The following is a 15,974-nucleotide window of genomic DNA, read 5'->3' as shown; positions in this document are numbered from 1 at the left end:
ATACACAAATACTTGTAAAGGGCATAAAAAAATGCCTGACATTAGAGAACCCAATAAATGTCCAATCTCATAAGTATTGGTGAATGAAAATGTGATTTTGATGTAAAAGAAAAGGACTTTTGCAAAGTGTTTATGAAGTAATTTAAGCTAAAGATTGGGGAAATTGTTATTTATGAAAATCTTCCAGGTATCAAAATAAAACTTAAGATTTTTCATTTAAATATCAATTTCACTTCTGTGTAAAATGTCATGATTCTTAAGACATAATGGTATGGAAAATTTTAACTTGCACAAAAATTATCAACAGGAATTGTTTTATCCCTAAAAAAGAATTTGGTTTAGATAGTGAGATGGCATGATGCAGGTTAAGTTATCTAAAGCAAAGTTATTTTTTACCTTTTACTCTCACAATTTAAATTACTATGATGTTGCTACATAGCACCTACATAGTCTTGGGATTTCATTTGTAATTCTAGAGCAATAATAACATTTAAGAGATTAACTAAGATTATTTTGACCCAAATAACAAAGTTTGAAATAAAGGAACTGATAATCATATTTCATTTAAATAAGAAAATTGTAACACAAATATGGTCTTCTAAAAATTTTATGTTAGGAATTTTTTAAGATTTTATTTTTAAGTAATCTCTACACCCAACATGGGGTTCGAAATTTCGCCCCCATATCAAGAGTCTCATACTCTACTGAATTGAGCCAACCAGGCACCACCACACCTATAGTAGGATTTTATATAGAACTTGTGATTACAGTTTTTATTATTATAGCATCATGGTGAGCTTAGATAACAAATGTTTCAAATTGCTTAATAATTATTTCATGAAAGGTAAAAGTGGGATATAATAGTAAAATAAAAGACATAATGTATTTTTTTGCAATATAGAATTACTTCTCTCACAACATATTGCCATGACCAGATGAGAAAATTGGACCAGAAGAAGAAATAAACCAAATGTTTGCTTTATACAGAGGTAATTAATATTTATTATATTGTGGTTACCTTTGGTATCTAAGGAAATAAAAGGTAAAGTAATTAATATTAGAATTCAGAATAGGGTATATATATTTCAAATATATTGAGAAAATAAAGGTGAAAAATATGGTCCATGGAACAAATAAATAAAAGAAGTGGCTGAAGAGACCGATTTCTAGATTATTGGTAGAAATGTAAACTGTTATGTTTTTGTTAACATAAATTAAAATTTTTAAGAGGACTTTCTACTTTTCTACTAAAAATTCTAGTTTTAGGAATTTATTTAAAATCAATATAGAGAAGCGTGATTTCTTTTTTTTTGCTTTTATATTTGAATTTACTCTTCATTTAATTTTTAAATACTACTATAGTTGAATATTAAAACAAAAACAATAGCAAGTAGTGAGCTATGATTATAGTCCTTCACTCATTCACTACTGCATATAAAATGCCAGCAGCATTACTCATTGGCCCCATTAAGAGGTCTGACACTGAACACCACCCCTGGGATGATGTTCATCATTCTCATGGGCTTCCCCATTGTAATGGCGCCATCTTTCCTGATTTAGATCAAAGTCCACCAGTTCTACCTGGTCCATTTCATCAGTCTCTTCTACTTCCCCTCTCAGGTAGCAGTTTTTCCAGCAAAGAGAGTTTATCAGGAGAAAGAAAGCCATTCTCAGGAAAGTTTACCTTAAATTCGATGACTAGGCAACTCTTCTCATATGGTCTATGATAAATTGGCATGCCTTCACTTAGCACTCGTTTGATATCTCCATGCTTGACAATTTAACCTGGGTGATAGGTGATGATGATGGTTCAGTTGTCAAGAGTAGATATTGGCTTTTGAAAGCCGCACAGTGCTTCATCCAGCTGTACGGCCATACACATGAAAAGATCTTCTCCTCACCAAGTAAAAACAGCGTGGTCCTTCTGATCTAAAACAATGATAGTATCTCCTGGTTCCAGTCTTGTTCTTGGTCTCCTTCACCATGGAATGTTATCTTCTGGCCATCCTTCACGCCTTCGTCAGTATGAACTTCTAGAATCTTCTCTCAAACTATCTTCCTCCCATTGCAGCTTTTACATCTATCTTTGGGACTGATCCGTTCCCCACGGCCCTGGCACTCCATGCCCACAGACTGAATTTGCTGAACCATTCCAGGTCCCATCTGATGAATTCTTATTTGCATTCCAGTACCTCCGCAATTGGGACAACATTCAACTGCCCCCTTCTTACAACCTCGGCCTTCACATTTATTGCAAATCACATTCTTTTACAGAATTAGTTTTCTTCTTGCACCAATATGTAAATCTTCTAAGGTTACTGAGAGCTGATGCACATTTTTAACTCTCCTTTCTCTCTGCATCCTTCCTCCTCCGCCAAAAAACATAAAGATGTCCATGGGGGAGCCAAAACCACCACCAGCTCCACCTTCTTTAATTGTCTGTTCTCCTCCTTTGTCATATAATTCCCTTTTCTTTGCATCAGAGAGTACTTCCTAAACTTGAGAAACCTGTTTAAACTTCTCTCTTTCATTTGGATTCTTATCAGGTGGTACTTCAAGGCCAGTTTCCTGTAGGCCTTTTTCAATTCCTCTTGGGTGGCACTGGGGTTGAACCCCAAAACATCAAAGTAAGTGGTTTCCTTCAGCATTTTCTACAGCAGGTGAGCAGGCCAAGGCGGTGTGGGGGAGCGGGAAGGAGCGTGTTGCTGGGTGCAGCTCGCGCAGCTGCCACTCTTCCGCCTCCCACCGAGCATTCTGCAAAGTCAAGAAGCGTGATTTCTTAAAGGTATTATTTTTCCCCTTTTCTCTGTAATAGAGACCATTTAAAAAACAAAGACCTAATATATTGTGAAATACCCACATAATGAAGTAATATAAAGCTATTACAGATTAAGTAGTGGGGTGCCCAAGGGGCTCCCTATGTTGAGTGAGCATCAGACTCTTGATATTGGCTCAGGTCATGAACTCAGGATCTTGGGAACAATGGCAGCCTGCATAGGGCTCTGTATCCGGGTAGAGTCTGCTTGTCCCTCTCCCTCCCCCTCCGTTCTTCCCCACTCACACATGTGGGCACTCTCTCTCTCAAGTAAATAAATAAAATCTGTAAAAATAAATAAAAATAATAAAAAATTAAGTAGTAAAGAATTCCTCTAATCTCTTACGTTATGTATTAAGTAAAAATCTTCAAATTCTGGGGCGGCTGGGTGACTCAGTCATTACACATCTGCCTTTGGCTCAGGTCATGATCCCAGGATCCCAGCATCAGGCTCGCTGCTCTGGGGGAAGCCTGCTTCTCCCTCTCCCATTCCCCCTGCTTGTGTTCCCTCTCTCGCTGTGTCTCTCTCTGTCAAATAAAAAAAATCTTCAAATTCTAAATGATTGTCACAGAATAGTCTTTCACACCAATGAAAAAATATCTTAAGAGTGATTCTCTTTTGATTATAGAATTACTGGGAGGTTGATTTTCTTTTTTATACTTCCTAAATATGTAGGAAAAATACATTATTTTTATGTTTAAAAAATATTACCTTCAAAAAGTAAATTAGATAGACAAATATTGACATTTATTTCAAATCAATAAAATTATCAAGTTAAAAGCAATCTCAGAAAGGCGTTAAGAAAATAGATTTTTCCATAACAAATCAACATTTGGAAATCATACACAATATACTACAAAGAGAATTCTAAAAGACACAAGTTAAATGCGAGAAAAATTGTCATATGCTTGCAAGCAAATATCACTTAATGTAAGCAAAATTTTTTAAATTTAACAAAAAAACCCCACGGTTTACAATATTCCCTATCTGCTGGGAGAGACAAGAATACATAGTTAATACAAATACTAGAAACTATAAGGTACTGTATTTACATGAAACTTATTTTCAATATTACAAATGAAAAATTGAAGTTAATAAAATATCAGTTTTTATGTCAGTTGATTTTTTTGAAAATGATTTTGCACATTTTTAGATTTATATATAAAATATTAAACATAATTTGAATTTATTAAAGTATATATGTGTATCAGGGAATTCAATAAGTATAGAAAATATAATAACTTCTCTTTCTTTTTATATTTTGATGTTCTCTAAGATAGCTGCAATAATCATATACCTTATAATCAGAAAACTATTGTAAGAAAAGTCAGTATTTATTCAAGAAAATTTCACACATTCTGGTTATTCCTGAGTCTTGATTCTAGCCTAGAAATATCTGATACATATATTTTCCTTTTGACAAACTAATTGTAAAATATCACAATACATGCTAACAGTTTTCACTTGGTGTCTTGTAAAATTGTGGTGTATCTTCCTTTTCCTGTTCTTTTTGATTTTTTTGATTGTTGATATATTAAAACATCACATTTTTATTTATGATATTAATATATATTAAAACCACATTGTATTTCATTACTTTCTGGGTTATTTACTCCTGCCATATGGCATTTATCAGTTCTGGCCACTATAATACAATGCAGTATAATGGGTAGCTTAAACAGGGATTTCTTTCTTCTTTTTTTTAAAGATTTATTTATTTAGGAAGACTGAGAATGAGAGAGAGAGAGCGAGAGCACACACATGAGAGTGGCGAGGGTCAGAGGGAGAAGCAGACTCCCCGCAAAGCCAGGAGCCCAATGCGGGACTCGATCCTGGGACTCCAGGATCATGACCTGAGCCGAAGACAGTCGCTTAACCGACTGAGCCACCCAGGCGCCCGGGATCTCTTTCTCACAGTTCTGGAGTGTTGGCCAATTTGCCTCCCCAGTGAGGGACATCTTCCCGGCTTGTAAACAACTGCTTCTTTCTGTATCTTTATGTGGCAGGGAGAGAAGATACTCCGTCCCCTCTTTCTCATCCTATGACGCTGGTTTCATCAGGGGGGCCTCATTCTCACAACATCATCTAAAACTAATGACGTCCTACAGGCCCTATTTTCAAACACCATCACATTGTGGGTCAGGGTTTCAACATACGAATGTGGGGGGAACACACACAATCAGAACTGGACACAGACATAATCATTTTTCATAAGTTTCTATGTAATCCTAGGCTTTTTAATACAACCAGTTACTCTTGCTTGCTTTCAGTGATTAGATATTCATTACACAAATTTATTTCTGAATTTGCTGAATATTTGACTTACAAATACAGGGTATCTTAATCTATTCTAGTTGTGCTTTTTTGAAATTCTTATCTCAACTGATGAGAAAAAAATGTGGGAAACTATTCTAAAACAAATAATTATCTTTGTAATTGCATTTATTGTCTCATAAATAAAACAGTAAACTATGCAGCTGGAGGTTGTGTTATACTGGTAGAAAATCCTACAGTATGAGATGTTGAGCTTCCACTAGAAACACAGAAAGTAGGGGGCCACGTGGCTGGTTCAGTCAGTAGACTATGTGACTTGTTTCGGATTGTAAGTTCGAGCCTCATATGAGGTGTAGAGATTACTTAAAAAAAATCTTTAAAAAAATAGCAGAAAGTAGGAAACACTGTGCATATCTATTTACTGAATTTTCTCTTTTGAAGACAAGAATATAAGTGGAAGGGTAAAAAACGGAGGGACTATTTTAGATTCATGCCACAGGGCACAGTTTGAATCTTCCTAAAATAAGACTTTAGTTAAAAATGAATTTAAAAAATTAGTTATATTAATGTACTGAATTACAAGGCATTTAAGAGCAGGGGTTGACAATAGACTACTATTCAGGTATAAAATAGAAGGAAATCCTGCCATTTGCTACAAGATGGACCCTGAGGGCATTATGCTAAGTGAAATAAGTAAGAAAAAGACAAATATCAATGATCTCACTAATATCTAGAATCTAAAAACAAACAAACAAAAATAAAATAAAATACCTGAAAATATCTGAGAAACAAACTGAGTGTTCTAGAGGGGAGGGGGGTAGGGGGATGGGTTGGGCTGGTGATGGGTATTAAAGGGGGCAGGTATTGAATGGAGCACTGGGTGTTATATGCAAACAATGAATCATGGAACACTACATCAAAAATTGATGATGTAATGTATGGTGATTAACATAACATAATAAAATAAAATTTAAAAAAAATACCTGAAAATGAAAAAATAAAAGAGTGGGGATTGTTAGTGTGGACTTTGATGACACAAGGTCAGGGCGAGAAATGAATGTTTCCTTGATTTATTTGTTAACTACCTCCAAATGGGGAGTTCCAGCAAAATTATCAAAGCCAATCTTATCATCTAAGAATTAAAGATGTACTTTAATAAAGGAGAAAAAAAGTTAGAAGTGTGAGAGTTAACAAGTAATTGATAGTTATTATAAGATCTATTTTGCTGGTAAACAACTTTAAAAAAATGAATTAGAACTGTTAATCATCTTTAATTCCCCACTTATTTAAATAAATTAAATAAATTTAAATAAATATTTATTTAAATTTATGTATAAATATGTATAATGGGGGAGCCAAAACCCAAGTCCGGAAAATGTGCAAGACAATCCCCACAACTGAAATCTTACTGAACAGTATGACCGGATTTACAGGTTTCTGATGCCTGTTCCCTTATTTATTACAATAACAGCGATAACAATGTCATTTATATTAGGCAACGCCGAATGTTTATTATGAGCCAGGTACTATTCTGTACCCTTTATAGGTATTAATTCATTGATTCATTCTCATAATAATGCTGGCTATCACAAAATTTTTTATTTGTTCCATATTTCATTCTGTTCTTATACAAATATATTTTCTTTTGTAATTACTTTTTATTTCATCCCATCTCTGTCAAGGGATAAAATAAATATACCACAATTCATAAAAAGCAAATATTTGCAATAACTGAATAATTAGGTAATGCTGAAATTTCTTTTTTTTCCCCAGAAATTTACTTGGAGCTTAAACATATCCAATCTTCAAATATCTTGCTTTCTTAACCACTTCAAAATATCAGAATATTGGGTTACTCTCTCCCGGCTTTGGAATTATGTGCTTCTCTGAAACAGTTCTTATTATTTTGCAGAACTGAAATACCAAATATTGATTTTTTAAACAAATTATGATAGCTTTCAATGTTTTAAAATTTGCCGTTCTAATAATTACAGATTAAAATATTATATAACACTTAAACTAGGCCTTTCTCAGTGAGCTAGGCTTTTTATTTTTAAAGAAAAAAATAAGCTAGAACCTATCACACCGTAATTTTTCTAGGGAACAAACTTCTTGTCATTTTAATAACTACCACTACCTCTCTCCCACACACTACTTTTTGGTTAATGATCGTGGTTCCATTTGATGTCATTAGAAAATTCATGGATCATTTTCAATAAATCATGACAAATATAATGGAAAAAAATATTTAAAAAGTTACCTACCATGTATTTTAAGGTAGTCTGCTGCAAAATGAAATGTCCATTGAGATCAACACATGAGTATTAAGTAAGACTCAGAAGCGTCCATGCAGATATCACACTGAGGGAGTGTTGTCTTAGTTTTAGCAGATCCTTGCTTGCTCTACAGAAGCAGGATGGAACCCACTCAAAATCTGGTCTGTATGTCAAAAATGATGATGCCAGCCAGACACAGAGAAGAAGGAACGGAAAAGTTTATTTTGCTACTGCAAAATAAGAGCTCTGGGGGAGAGCAGAGTAAGCCTCCTGAATGAGTCTGAAATGGTTTGTGGGAGCAGGGAAAGGAGATTGGCTTGGAGTTTTTATTGTGGGGAGAGCGTGGGGCTGGACACAACCTTTCCAGTTGTGGGCACCTATTTCCCATTTGTTTCTGGGGTTTGAACCTCACAACAAGTGAGGGAGCAAGTAGACTTTGTTCCCCGCCCGTCCAAAAGCGGGCTGGGAAAGGGAGAAGGGAAAGTGAAGCTTGAAAATATACAGCACCCAATATTAAAAACTGAAGTCAGACTAGATTACATTTGTTATGTAGGTATTTTTCTCCAAGTACTGTCACATTTGTTATTAACACAGAAAAATCTATCAATCTACAGATTTGCTTTAATAAAATAAGAAAACTGTATAGATGAATCAAATCTGTCAGCATCCTTATTTCAAACTACTCCTCACCAGTTTGTGCTTTGTGTACTAATAGTATATCGAGAGTTATTTATGTCAGTAGATATTTTAATAAAGGGGATGTCCTTGAAGAAAGGAATTTAGTCTGTAAAATGAAGATTATGAAGATAAAGTAGAGGGTTTAAATGATGGAAAATGACAGGTCAAATTAAATAAGGTGATGAGAAAATAAATAATTTTCATCCACAAAGAGAGGAAGTAGAATATTAGTGTTTAAAATATATGGATTGAAAATTTAAATATAAATCACGAAAAACTTTATAATAAAAACTATCCAGTTTCACGGAGGAGTTGGACATCTTAAAGAGACATTTTTCTGGGGGCTGACAAGAATATGAAACAGGTAAAACATGAAACAGTAGGGTTAGAAAAGAAGGGATAGCCCTTCTTTGTACACACACATATATATCCTTTCTATAGTATCTTTATCTTACTTTTAATAATCACATTGATTCATTTTTTTGCAACTCTCTTATGTTGTTCACTAAATAAATCATTCCTTTTGTTATTAGCAGAATGCTATATTTTCCTGAAGTTCTTTATTATTTTCTGTGCTTTTTCCTTAAAATTCTCCTCTAAATTCTTAGTATCTACTTGTTTATGATTGATTTTCTGAATTACCTTTCCTTAAAAGTATCAACTACTCATACTTAATTGTCAGTAAAGTACTAACCTTATTCCTGTATTGTTTGTTTTAGTAAACTGTCAGCCACATTAGGCAAAAATATCTAAAACAGATTGTGTGTTGTTCTGCTGTGTTTTCAACAGATGTCTAGTTAATTGGAATTTCTCATAGTTGGACCAGTTGTGTCAGCTTCTGAGAAATATAAAAATACCGCAACCATATACCTTTCCTTTTGGAGGTAAGCCATCATTTTTCTTTTTTTAAGTTCCACATCACTGTCCCACAATTGCATGCATTTATTTAATTATTTATACATATGTCTCCTTTTACTAAAAGTAAAACACTTCATCGGTTGGGACCTTTAACATTCATGTAGATGAAAAGTGGTCCAGCTCTGAAGGAGAGTCATGGAAGTACCAGAAGAGGCAACATTCGAATAAATTAGATGATGACACAGCAAAAAGGGACCCAAACTAAAATTTGTTGGTTTCTACAAAGCACTGATGTGTGGAATGGGAAAAGGAAATCATAGAGTTCATTTCTTCTCTGCTAAACTTGGGTATAGAGAAACCGGGTTTATCAAATTTGTAAATGATAGCTTTCCGACATATTTTTACACAAATCAGAATTCAGTATTTGATGACCTATTATAATGGCATAAATATATTCAATAAAATTTATATTTAACACAAATGAAAAAATGCAATTTACAGTTTTAGCAGGTTATATATGTATCCCAGCTCAGACCTTTCCTTTGAAATCTAGATTTGTGTGTTTTTTTGTTTTTTTTTAAAGATTTTATTTATTTATTTGAGAGAGAGAGAGAATGAGAGATAGAGAGCACAAGAGGGAAGAGGGTCAGAGGGAGAAGCAGACTCCCTGCTGAGCAGGGAGCCCGATGCGGGACTCGATCCCGGGACTCCAGGATCATGACCCGAGCCGAAGGCAGTCGCTTAACCAACTGAGCCACCCAGGCGCCTGATTTGTGTTTTTAATTACCTCCTTATCCCAATGTGGCTATCACTCTTTTTTAATTAAACATTTTATTTATTTATTCGAGAGTGGGGGGGGAGAGAGAGAGAGAGAGAGAGCAAGAACAAGGGGGAGGGGCAGAGGGAGAGGAGGAAGCCGACTCCCCGCTGAGCAGAGAGCCCCAGAACCCTGGGATGAGGATCGGAGCCCAAGGCAGAGGTTTAAGAGGCTAAGCCACCCAGGCACCCCTAGGATATCACTCTTTTGTTCAAAATCGTCCAGTGGTTTTCCTTTTCACCCCAATTAAAAGCCTAATGTATCACAATAGCCCACAAGTTCTATGCCATCAAGTATCTGTTAACTTTTGAACTCTTATTCCTCCCCATAGAATATACTGTGGTCCTTCAAATGTATTACTTGTGTTTGTGTTCGTTTTGATTGCAAAATGATCCCAATTTTCCATTCAACCTTGTATCCATGCTTTTTTAAAAAGTAAAACTTGTTTCTCTATGCCTTGCATCTGGACTGGTCCTGTGCTTTCCTTTCACTTAATAAAATGTGTACGGAGTGATGGTGTGCAACTTTTTTTTGAAGATTTTATTTATTTGAGAAAGAAAGAAAGAGACAGAGCATGAACGGATGGGGAGGGGCAGAGGAAGAGGGAGAAGCAGGGAGCCTAGCATGTGGGGGTTGATCCCAGGGACCTGAGATCATGACCTGAGCCAAAGGCAGATGCTTAACCTACTGAGCCACCCAGGCGCCTGATGGTGTGCAAATTTTGAGGCCATTCCTTATGTGCCTTGCCCACTTCTATCATTTCTTTTGGGTACCTGCCTCCCTTATGAGAAGAAATTAATCTAGACTGATGGAAAATAAGAGATCATTTGGAGAAGAACCTATTTGTCCTAGCCAAGGACATTCTAGACCAGCCTGCAGCCAGCCAAGCCTCAAATGTGTGAAATACAAAAACAAAAACCCCAGACAAATTTACCAGAGTTGCTTCCTTGATCCACAGCCAAATGCAGACACATGGGTGAGTCCAGCCAAAATTGGAAAAGGTACCCAGATGATGCATAGACTCATGAGCAATAGAAATGCTTATTGTTCAAAGGTTCATGACAAGTTTTTGTTTGGTTCATTTGTTTTGATTGTTGTTATCACTACTATTTCTCAGTATATAAAGTAATGTCTGATTCATTTTAAGTGCTCAATAAATTATTTTGTATGTTTTGCATCCTTTTAAAATCTACAATTTTTTTTTCAGTAGAATATGTGTGGCTTCTAAATGGCTTTTAGTATCCATACTGAAGCTTGTGGGTTGTTTTTTTTTTCTGAATATATTTTGAGTAACAGACTTCACTTACTGTCAGGAAAAAGAATGCTTTGTATAAATTATAGAAGCTTTAATATATACCAGAATGGTAAAAAGTAAAATTTCATAATGTAATTAACTTTGGTGAAAATATATGATACAGAATCCCCATTGCTTGCTGAAATGAATGTAGACTAATGCCGATATCCTGTAGGGAAGAATGGTGGTAATAAGTAAAATTAAATATATTCATTATATACCCCAGCATTCTTCCCAAGTAAATATCCAGAATAAAGTCTTATGTTAGTCTCTAAAGGCAAATTTACTAGAATGTTCACTCTTGTTCTGTTTGTTGGTTGTAGAGGCAGTGGAGATACTCGTCAGTAGTGGAATGAATAGGGGCGCCTCGGTGGCTCAGTCGTTAAGCGTCTGCCCTCGGCTCAGGTCATGATCCCAGCGTCCTGGGATCGAGCCCCGCGTCGGGCTCTCCGCTCAGCGGGAAGCTTGCTTCTCCCTCTCCCACTCCCCCCTTGTGTTCCCCCTCTCGCTGTGTTTCTGTCAAATAAATAAATAAATCCTTTAGAAAGAAAAAAGAAAAAGAAAAATAGTAGTGGAATGAATAAGTAGCCTTGGGTAAATACACACTTTTGAATGATGTGGCATTTAGTAGCAACATAGAAGGTGAGCATTGTAAACATGGGTAGAGCTTAATATCATGGTTCCTAATGAACAAAATTAGAAAGAGAATAAAGTCTATATCACATTATCATTTTATTTTATATATTAAAATCTAAAACCATAAGACAAAATGAAACATAAGAACACATACAAGTAAAATGATTCTTACCAAATACATTGGAATGGTTTCTTATGTTGCAGGTAGGGAATAGTAGTAGTGAATGGAAATAAAATGGAATGAATAAATATATAAATAAAATAAATGAAGGGGTTGTGCAGACCAGTGCTATATTGTGCCATATACAGATTATGATTAATTCTCTGTATCTGTGTCTTAAAAGATATATAATAATAATAATAAGTAGTAGTAGTAGTAGTAGTAGACTAAATGGGGTGATAAACTCAATATTACACATTATAGATCTCTTTTTGAGAAGAAATAAATAACACAAAGAATAATTGATATCCATTTCTACAATATTTGTTGAGATTTGAGGTAGAAAAATTTAAGGCTCCTTAATGTTTTGTAGAAGCAGTTTATTCTGTTATTCTTTGGCTTTGTAACTTTAAGTTGCTGTACATTATTAACCTTTGTAATTTATCTTGTGTGCATGTAATTTTGAACAATTAATTAATTGAAGATTTAAGGGGATATCTTTATTACTGCTTAAGGGAAACATAGGATTCAAGCACCTTCAAGTATTTCAGAACCTCTTATTTGATTATCAATATTTGATATTTAATTTCAAGCAATTGCTCTTTGTCCACTAAATTTAATATAGTATGGTTTTCTTGGATTGATTTGTGTTCTTCTGGTTATACTTATTGAATTTAATCTAAATTTAATTGTATTCTTTATTTAAAAATACTATAATTTAAAATGTTCACGGGTGCCTGGGTGGCTCAGTTGTTAAGCGTCTGCCTTTGGCTCAGGTCATGTCCCAGGGTCCTGGGATCGAGCCCCGCATTGGGCTCCCTGCTCAGCGGGAAGCCTGCTTCTCCCTCTCCCACTCCCCCTGCTTGTGTTCCCTCTCTTGCTGTCTCTCTCTCTCTGTCAAATAAATAAATAAGACCTTTAAAAAAAAATAAAATAAAATGTTCAATTAATTCCATTTGTGCTTTCTATCTTCATCATGCTATTGATTTTTTCCTTTCCATGCTTATCACTGTATTTTCAATATCCAGGACATTTTTTCTGATCATTTTGTTGATCTACTCACTTGGTGTTAACCTAATTGATTCCCTATTGTGTTTTGAAATAGTTTCTGATTTCACTCTGAAGTCATTGGATGCTCTATTGAATTATTTCTATTCTTTTTCCTTAATGTATCCCCCTAGTCTCAACCTCTCCAGGTATTGGTGGGTTCAAGATTCAGTCCTGGGTCTTTATTCCAATATATTTTTGACATCTCCATTTAAATTTTGCACAGGCATTTCGAGCCTAAGTTCAAATGGATATTTGGCTACCACATTTACCACCCATATCTGTTAGACTTTTTCCAGATAAAGTTATTAGTATTTAACAAGTTTCACAGTCCAGTGATCCTGACTTTTATTTATCTTGTCCTGAAACTTACACATAAACAAATCTTGACATTTCTAGTTCCAAATCATATCTCAAATGCATTTGCTTATCTTCATCTTTACTACTAGTAACATATCCCAAGTCCCTATCACCTCTAGCCTCAACTAAAATACTCTACTAATTTGTCACACAACCTCTTCTATCTCCAAAGCCCCAATTCATCACACTTAATATAAATCAATTATCTCTTAAAATCACTAATGGCTTTCCCATTACTCCTCACCAATGTTATAAAGGAACTGCATGATCTGGGCCCTTCCTTTCCTTCAACCTAATCTATCCCATGCTTTCCTGTTTTACTATTCTCCAGCTACTTTGATATATTCTCTTTTCATCAAATACTACTAATTTACATTCTGTCTACGTATTTGTCTATCCAGGATATCTCATATAAACGGAATACTGTAATATGTACTTTTTGTGTTGGTTTTTTTCACTTAGAATATTTTCAAAGTTTATCAATCAGCACTTCATTCTGTTTTCTGCACAAATAATATTTAATCATTTTGAGCCAATATTCCATTTCAAATAAATTACTATCATGCCTATAATTGTGTAAAAATAAAATGGCATCCAGTGCTTCCTTATCATATTAGAAGTCATGGGAAACAACTTATGTGTCTATCTCAAGGGAAGTGGAAAGGAACCACTTCCTTGATGGTATAGTAAAGATCTCAGAAAAATCTGATTTTCCATAAAAGCAACATGAATCCTGGAAAAAATGTCAAAATAAATTTTTTTAAACTCTGGAAATTAATGAAAGGCTTACAAAAATCTGAGAAGTTATTTAAGAAATATATCTGAATGTCAGTAGGAATGGCAAGTTTCTGGCCTTTTAACTTGCATTATTACCATTAACTTTCCCAGCTTTGGGGGGAGTTTTGAAAACCAACAGCTTTATAGTGAAGTAGCTGTGAAAGCCAGCAGCCTAATATCCACTGAAGAAATCAGAATGGGTGTGGGTGTCCCCCAAAATACTCTCTCCAGATAGTTATAACTCTCTGAATAGTGAAACAGAACATATTTTAGGGCTATGAAGCTATTTTGTATGATACTGTAAGGGTGAGGACATGACACTATGCATTTGTCAAAACCCATAGGAAGATATAGCAAAATGAGTGAAACTTAGTGCATAGAAATTAAAAAAAATATATATTAGGAAGATGAGTGATTCTCACAATGGGATACAGACATGCAAAAAAAAAAAACCCACAAAACAATATTTTAAGTATTAAACAATTTCATGAAAGGGGTAAGGGGAAATGTTACTGACCTAAACAGTTTTGGAAATGAGTGGAAACTGTAAGACTAAAAACAAAATCATCTTAGACAGGCAGTGTACTCTAGTTGGCCAAGTTGTTTCTCAGTGGGGCAGGTTAACAATTCTGAGCCACTACACTTGTGTACTGGGATTGAACAAATAAGTAAATGGATAGTGGCTAGTGAGAGTTAGCTTTCTCACTGTTGGAGTGGAAAGTTATGGATAAGCTGGTTTGAGGAGGCTAGAATGAGCCCTGTGATGGTGGACTGGAGGTGGACACATGAGTATGAACTCATGTTTAGCTCAATATAGATCCAGATGAATAATTATGAAACTGAGTTATACCCCCACACACCCATCCACATTTCCAACTGCTGTTTGCTGAGAGCCTAGAAGCATTGGCCCTCTAAGAACAAGTACACCTAACACTCAGATACTCAGATCTTGTTTTCAAATACTATTGTCCAGTAAGAGAACTAGGGATCCCTGGGGAAATTACAGATTCTAAGATTGGGCCAGGAAATATACGAGCTGAGCCTGGAGTTTCCTGTATGCCTGAAAGTAAAGATGTGTTAAAAAATCTAACTGGTGTAAATACGTCAAAGGGGCACAGTGTCCAATTAAAAGAGCTTCCAAAGGCCAAAGCTAGAAGAAGTTAAGCGGCATAATAAATAAAGTAATACTGAATTATAAACTAAATCCAAAATTAGTATCTACAGGTCCATTCTGATATAAATGATTAATAAGTTAATAAATGAGGAAGGATAGACAAAACTCCCATTCAGAATTCTAAATGATTTATATATATACTTTCAAGAAAGTAGAACATAACTCCCCATTTATTATGTGACTTCCTCCCAAAGAGGACTGGAAGGAAACGGTGGGTAATGAATAACTTTACAGTACACATCCTGGCAAATATTACCTCAGCTAGGTGGCCAAGATCAACATCAACAGTCATAAGTCATGTGCATGGTATTTACTCTGGATAGTATTTGATGAGACTAGTTCTTTTACTCTCTCTCTTCCCCATAAAAACCCCAAACCGCAGTCTATTAGAAAGACCTCAGACAAACTTGAACTAAGGGAAATTATACAAAATACCTGACTGGTACTCATCAAAACGGTCAAAGTTCTTTAAAAAAAAGAAAGTCTGAGAAACTATCAAAACTAAAACTGAGGTGATGACTAAAGGCAATATGATATTCTAGATGGAGTTCTAGAAAATAAAAAATATATATTAACTAAAAATTAAGGATATAGGAATAAAGTATGAACTCTAGCTAATAATAATAATGCATCATCATTTTTTTCATTAGTTGTGTTGAATATATCGTAGTAATGTAAGATCTAAACAAGAGGAGAACCTGGGTATGGGATATACAAGAATTCTGTGCTAATTTTGTAAAATATCTTTAATTCTAAACTATTCTTAAAGAAAAAGCGTATTTGAAAATATCATACGATTGAGAAAAA

The 15,974-nt window shown here is 34.8% G+C and overlaps 1 pseudogene; it reads right to left on the bottom strand.

Annotated features, from left to right (window-relative positions):
• Positions 1-1,467: 1,467 nt before the first annotated feature.
• LOC141373043 (dnaJ homolog subfamily A member 1 pseudogene) lies at positions 1,468-7,457 on the bottom strand (annotated as a pseudogene).
• Positions 7,458-15,974: the final 8,517 nt, after the last annotated feature.

This window comes from Callorhinus ursinus, unplaced genomic scaffold, assembly GCF_003265705.2.
Source record: "Callorhinus ursinus isolate GAN/ISIS: 27379988/994484 unplaced genomic scaffold, GSC_fseal_2.0 scaffold7, whole genome shotgun sequence".
Classification (NCBI taxonomy): Eukaryota; Metazoa; Chordata; class Mammalia; order Carnivora; family Otariidae; genus Callorhinus; species Callorhinus ursinus.
The sequence above is the reverse complement of the archived record's forward strand: the minus strand, read 5'-3'. Positions and strand labels throughout refer to the sequence as shown.